Genomic DNA, 7,174 nt, shown 5'->3' with positions numbered 1-7,174 from the left:
CTAAATTGGCCATAGTGTATGTGTGTGAATGCAAGAGTGTAATAAAGTGTAAAAGTGTAAAAAAGAAAATGAATGAATGAATAATCAGGCATGTTATGCATAAAACATATGCATCTGTAAAAACCTTCAGAATGCATAAAAAAAAAATATATATATATATATATATATATATATATATATATATATATATATATATATATATATATATATATATATATATATATATTGCTTATTGTTCAAACTACTTATTTAAAATGAGCTGAAATTTTTTTAAGGGACAACTTAATTGTTTTTGTTCAATCCACATATATGTGTTAAGTGAACTTAATCACTTTGTGTTGGGACAACATGAATGAATTGTGTGGAACCCTGCATTTTTTACAGTGTAGATATGAATAAAAGAGAAAGGTTTGGGGCATGTAAGTACAGCTGAAGTGTAGATTTATGGCTCTATAAAGGATGGACACACATTTGATAAAATAAACAATTAAAAGTGTTTTTGCTTACAGTGTCTTAAGAACATTAAAAATGGAGTCAACAAGAATATAAAGGATGCATGAATACAGTGAGTGTGTGCAGCTTCTGTGATCTGCAGCTCACCTAAGGAACTGAGGAACAGCTGCTAGACTGTAAAAATGGGGGGTTAAAAAGGTTTAGATCTGCTGCTCCACCCACAGAACACTGTGTCCACTGTGTCTCATTCACCAGGTGCCTCTTCACCAAGATGGCCCATTAAAGAAAAATAAACCACTTTTGGACTGTTTCGGTGTTGCATTCGGTTTTCTCTAAAATAGGCAATTTGTACCTCAAGATTTTAAAAAAGGGTTTACATATTATGACTTTTTTCTGTGATTGCTAGAAATGAAATAAATAAATTCATAATTGTGTCAGAAACTCGCAGTTTTAAAAAAACTCACAATATTGGCTTCTGAATTTTTGCTTCGTTGTTAAAGTCACAAAATATTTATATTAAATGTACCCAAACGTTATACAGTTGAAGTCAGAATTATTAGCCCTCCTGAATTATTAGCCTACTGTCCATTTTTTTCCCCAATTTCTGTTTAACAGAGAGCAGATTTTTTCAACACATTTCGAAACATAATAATTTTAATAATTCATCTCTAATAACTAATTTGTTTTATCTTTGCCATGATGACAGTAAATAATATTTCACTAGGTATTTTTCAAGACACTTCTATACAGCTTAAAGTGACATTTAAAGGCTTAACTAGGTTAATTAGGTTAACTAGGCAGGTTAGGGTAATTAGGCAAGTTATTGTATAACCATGGTTGGTTCTGTACTATCGGAAAAAATATAGTCTAAGTAAATGTAATAAATAATAAATTTGACCTTAAAATGGCTTTTAAAAAATTTCAAACAGCTTTTAATGCAGCCATAATAAAACAAATAAGACTTTCTCCGGAAGAAAAAATATTATCAGACATACTGTGAAAATTTGCTCTGTTAAAAGTCATTTGGGAAATATTTAAAAAAGAAAACAAAATTCAAAGGGGGGCTAATAATTCTCACTTTAACTGTATGCATTTCATATAGATCTCTAGGTCTCCAAAACTACTATTATATTGCCAATTTAAAGAGATAATTCTCAGTAGAACAAGTGAAAGTTGCGAGATTTGATCTCAAACTTAGCGTTAAAACATTACATATGCTCAAAACCACCAGATATAAAGTTAGAGTCAAAACTGAAATATAAATTTACAAATAATTGACTCATAATTGTGAGATTAAACTATATTTGGATTTTTTAAACAACTGAGTAATGTAAACTCAAATCTACAGTAACTTTCGGAGTAAGAAAAATTCAGTCAAAAACCACAATTATACTTTCTACTTATTTTTTTTTAATTTGTGGCATAAACAGGCTTCCACATACCCTGTGGCATGTGCACAGCAGGATCATTCATACTACCTACATATGAATCTCAGCACACTGTTGGCCTCTGTTGATTTGGGTGTCAAGGGCCCCTTTTGCTCTTAAAACTCCAAAATCACCCATCTAAATGAGCTTATTTATAGCTCTGGCCCCTGCAGTATAGTTATGCGCCTGGCCAGCCCAGTGTCCAAACTCTCAGCAGTCAGCCAGTCATAAGCAGTGGAAAGACTGACCTATATTAATAAGCACCTTTGGCAGTGAAGCACCACGCCTGGGTTTCCCGCCTGAAGTGTGGGTGCTTGCCAGATGACTGGGTCTGTCACTGCTGCCATTGCCTACCATCTGCTGTCTACTGCACACAATGGCAGGCAATGTGCACACAGACCCATGGGAGGGGCTTCATGGGATGGATCTGTACCACATGCTGCACTGGGACACCTCTGAACACACGCACACACTCATTTGCACGCATATATGTGAAGCGTGCATGCTGGCGTTCCTCATTATTATAAGGATATTTTAGTTTTAGTTGGAAAAAGATTAGGATTTTGCCTCAATCAGTTAGTATTACATTGCTCCGCACAATTGAGTACAGCCTATTTTGAAAATGAATATTTGTATCCATTTCTCAGTGAATATAGGCTATGTATTTTGGTGCATGTAAACAAAACGGATTTATTAAACAGATATATTTATATAAATTATGTTTTACTCAACAAACATATTTAGAAATTGAAAGATAATACAAAATATTTCGCTAAATATTGAAAAAAACACAATAAAAATTTTTAACTAAATTTTTTATTATTTATTATTTTTTGCTTCTCTTGATTTTTTCTCTTTATTACATTTGTGTTTAACTTTTTTTTTTTTTTACAGATTTTAAAACTTTTTAAAACTACTTTGTAAAATACAATTCCTGATAGAAACTACTCAATTACAATAGTTTGAGTTTTTGTAATTTGTTACTTTACACCACTGAATATAGGTTTTATTTTCAGCTAAAACATTTTGGTTTTTCATTTATAATCTGCAATTCTGAAAATGCTTTCAATTTTGTGGGATCAAAGATCTGTGATTTCTTCATTTTCTATATGTTTTTGAATTTATAGTTCTCCCAAAATTGAAAATTCCCCCCTAACCAAAATTGATTTATTAAACAGATATATTTATTAAAAATGTTTTACTCAACAAAGATATTTAGAAATTGAAATAGAATACAAAATAATTAGCTAAATATTGAAAAAAACACTACATTTCAACAAAATTTTTTTTTTTTTGCTTCTCTTGATTTTTTTCTCTTTATTACATTTGTTTAATATCCTTCTATAACATATAAATTTGGGTGTACTAGTTTTTGACCATTATTGTAAGTTATTTTGTTAGATGAGCTCCAGATGTATATGCACAAATATATTCCTATATAAAATAAGAATTTAAAAGATAGATTTGTGAGGGCTGTACTCACGCTGAGCACTGTAGTATAGGCAGTGGTGGAAAGAGTTCTGAAAAATCACACTAAGTAAAAGTACTATAACTTGCCTATAAAATGTAGTGCGAGGAAAATCTGTTGTAAATACTACGCAAAGTAATTCAAAAATACTCAAGAGTAGTGAGTATTACGCTGTAAAAAGCTGATGCATTTATATATAATTTGTGGATGAGTGTAAAATGTATCTGTAGTGCATTTACAGTAGTTATTGCCCAGCAGGCACACAACGTCATAAGACGTTAATATTAGGTTAGATTTAGGTTGGGATGTCTGGTGACCAAAATTCAGTGTCTAGCCAGCGTCCAAGGACAAAGTGATTTTGATTTCCAATAATGACGTCAAATGACGTTGATATTTGACTGATTTTAGCTAGTGTTAGAAAATAACCAAAATCTAATGTTGAGCCAACATCTTAAACCAACTTCATATTGACGTCAAATACTGACGTTTATTCATTAGGTATGGCTTTCAAAATCAAACATCGTATAGACGTCATAGCCGTAACGTCCACACAATGTCAAGCTGTAACATCATTAGAAGTTGATATTTGGTTGATTTTAGGTTGGACGTTGGTCATTGACGTCAACCTGATTTTCATAAAAAAAAAAAAGCAACGTCCCCACGCCATTGGGGTACAACGTTAATCTGATGTCATGTTGAGGTCTTGTACCTGCTGGGTTTAAGGCCATTTCGGTCATCCTACAGCAAACATCCGCCATCTTCTTATCAGTGACTTGCATCTAAACAGTCTCTGGGTCAATGCATGTAAAGATTTTGGACATCTTCTTGGATACTTTTAATGCTTCCAAACAGTTTGCTGAAATTATAAATCTTATAATAAAATGTCTTGAAGTGGTTCACTATGATGTGATTTACCTTCCATATGCGATTTGATTGTTTGATTGGACAGGAATAGTAGTGAATGCTGGTTGAAGGAAAGTAGTGGAGTAAAAGTACCAATACTACACTAAAAATGTACTCAAGGGAAATTAAAATGACAGATTTTTAAAACTAATTAGTAAATTACAATTCCTGAGAGAAACTACTCAATTACAGTAGTTTGAGTTTTTGTAATTTGTTACTTTACACCACTGAATATAGGTTTTATTTTCAGCTAAAGAATGTGGTTTGTCATTTATAATCTGCATTATAAGGATCTGTGATTTCTTCATTTTCTATATGTTTTTGTATTTATAGTTTTCCCAAAAATGAACCCGCAGCCCCCCCCAAAAGCCATCCTTGGTATATTTCTTTATTCTGATTCTGATAGTCAGAGTTTTGTAATTGGAAATGTGTGCTGGGCCACCCACTTGACTTCGTATGTTATCACTTGACTGAATGGGGGTTATCAGCTGATAGATATGGGCCTGTAGGGGCCTTCTGCAGCTACTGGTAGGCTCAGAAGGCTGTTATCATCCATACACATGGTTAATAAGCTATACTAATAGAGAAGACTCCAGATACAGATCTGTTTTTACATTAATGTAATGGTTGGGTTTAGGGTTGGGGTAGACGTTAATAAAATACAATTATTGAGAAATTTAATAAATAATATAAATAATTCTCATTAACTTCTGGCTGTAGCCTTATGTGATCTATAACTGATTAACCATATGGATGGATGATAACACTCTACTGAGCTCCTCTGATTACACCCATTCAATGGAGTGATAACATTCAAATCAGCTGGCTGGGCTCATTTGAGTCCACAGTTCAACTTGTCTCTGGAACAAATTTGACATTGAGTTGTCTCATTGAGTGGTAAAAGACCAGAAATATCTGGTCTGCCATATTATTGAGCTGCAGGAGAGCAAACATCAAGGGTGGCCAGCATATATGCAAACTTGTAGACATGATATGAAAGCAGAGACTTTTACTTACAATAAAATGAAGTTTTTATTGAGAAGTCTATGGTTAATAGTTCATTCTTCATCTGATACAACAGCATGGTTTTGTTGGCACAGAGTGAATATGCTTGACTGACCTCAATCCACACCTGTCTTTATTATGCAACCTGAGTGAAAAGGTCACAAAATGTAACCATGGTTTTATTAAAGGGTTAGTTCACCCAAAGATGCTAATAACATCAGTAATTAATAACATCATTTTCATTTAGGTGGGAACCTAACCTTTAAAGTAAAAACTTATAGTAACTGTTTTGGCACATTACCATTTGTACACTGCAATACCCAACAGTCAACTTTATCCAATTAAATGAGTGTAGGTAACTCAAAATTTACTGAAGTTAATTCTACTCATTTAAAAAGAGTTTTGAACTCAGTGTTGACGGTAATGAGTTAATTTAATACCTCATTACTTCAACTTGGAGTAAGGTCGCAGTCCTCATATAGATCAGTTTAACTCAAATGGTTTGTAGCGATCGGTTTCCTCAAACGGTTTGAGTTGCCTTAATTTATTGGGTTTTGCAGTACTCAGTTGGTTTGAGTTCTCTTCATTTATTAGGTTTTATTGTGCTCAAATAGCATTGTTTACTCAAATGGATTAAGTTCCCAGTACTCATTAGGATTAGTTTTTAAACTTAAATGGTTTGCTGCAATCAATCTCCTCAAATGGTTTGAGTTGCCATAACTTTTTGGGTTTTACATTGTACAGCCAGTTTTACTCAATGACTTGACTTGTCAGTGTAGAATATGATTGATTTGTGTTTACCATAGTTATATTAAAAACAGAAGAGCAAAACGATCAGAGCACATGGATGTGAATTTACTTTGAAGCCTTTATTTATGCTAAATTGACTTCATCATACATTGGTGTATATATTTGTGTTCTCCCAATTCAGAAACTCTTGTCCACTTCTTCTTCAAGCACAATTAGTGCACTTAAACCTCATTTTACAAACCAACCAATGAATGCAGATCAACAATTACCTCAATCTATAACAAAGCTTGGATTTCAGCCCAAACATTAAAGTTCTTTTCTAAATTTACACATCACCATCAGAAATTACAACAGGTGTTTGTTTTGACTTGAGCCAAAATGGCATCAGTAGCCATCAAGTGCCCGGCGCACTGTACAAAAGCCCAAACCAGGCAACCAATTTATCCCCAATGGGCCTTTGACATCTCTCAAGCCTGCATTGACCATCTGAAAAACACAATAGCAAAGTGTTCTTTGAATTTGAAAGAAACATATAAGAGCACATGTGTTATAGGCTTGTAATGGCCGTCAGCAGCAGAAGGCATGTCAGTGGGGCCTTGCGCCCCTCTATTCAGGGGAAATTGAGTGAATGGGCCTGCAAAACCAACAGACATGCAGAACAATAGAGCCAAAAGACATTATTTCATGGCCGAGTGGGCCTCTTTAGAGAGAGCAGCTGACCTGTGGAGAGCTGTGTTGTTCGGGGAGGGTGTGGGTCTTCGGACCCCAAGGGCAGAGATTGCTCCCCCTCCCAGTATGGTGACAGGGGATATCTGTCAACTCAAGAGACCTCGACTTCCATTACTGCTAAAAACACATGGCCCTCAGAAGAGAACTGGAGTCTGAGGTCTTTCTCAGTGTGACATAAATGAGAAGGCGATTATTAGACAAAAAGAAATTGGTGTTGGGACGGATGGAAGAACTGTCAATCATAAAGTTAAAGGGATAGTTTACCCAAAAATTAGATTCCGCTCAGCAATAGTGCAAATCTATTTATTTCTCTGGTTTAACACAACATTGGGAATTCTGAATAACATTTTCTATGTAGACAATTGGAGCAACACGGTGGCTCAGTGATTAGCACTGTCGCCTTACAGCAAGAAGGTTGCTGGTTCGAGTCCCAGCTGGG

This window comes from Danio rerio, chromosome 24, assembly GCF_052040795.2.
Source record: "Danio rerio strain M-AB ecotype USA chromosome 24, GRCz13ab, whole genome shotgun sequence".
Taxonomy (NCBI): Eukaryota; Metazoa; Chordata; class Actinopteri; order Cypriniformes; family Danionidae; genus Danio; species Danio rerio.
The sequence above is the reverse complement of the archived record's forward strand: the minus strand, read 5'-3'. Positions refer to the sequence as shown.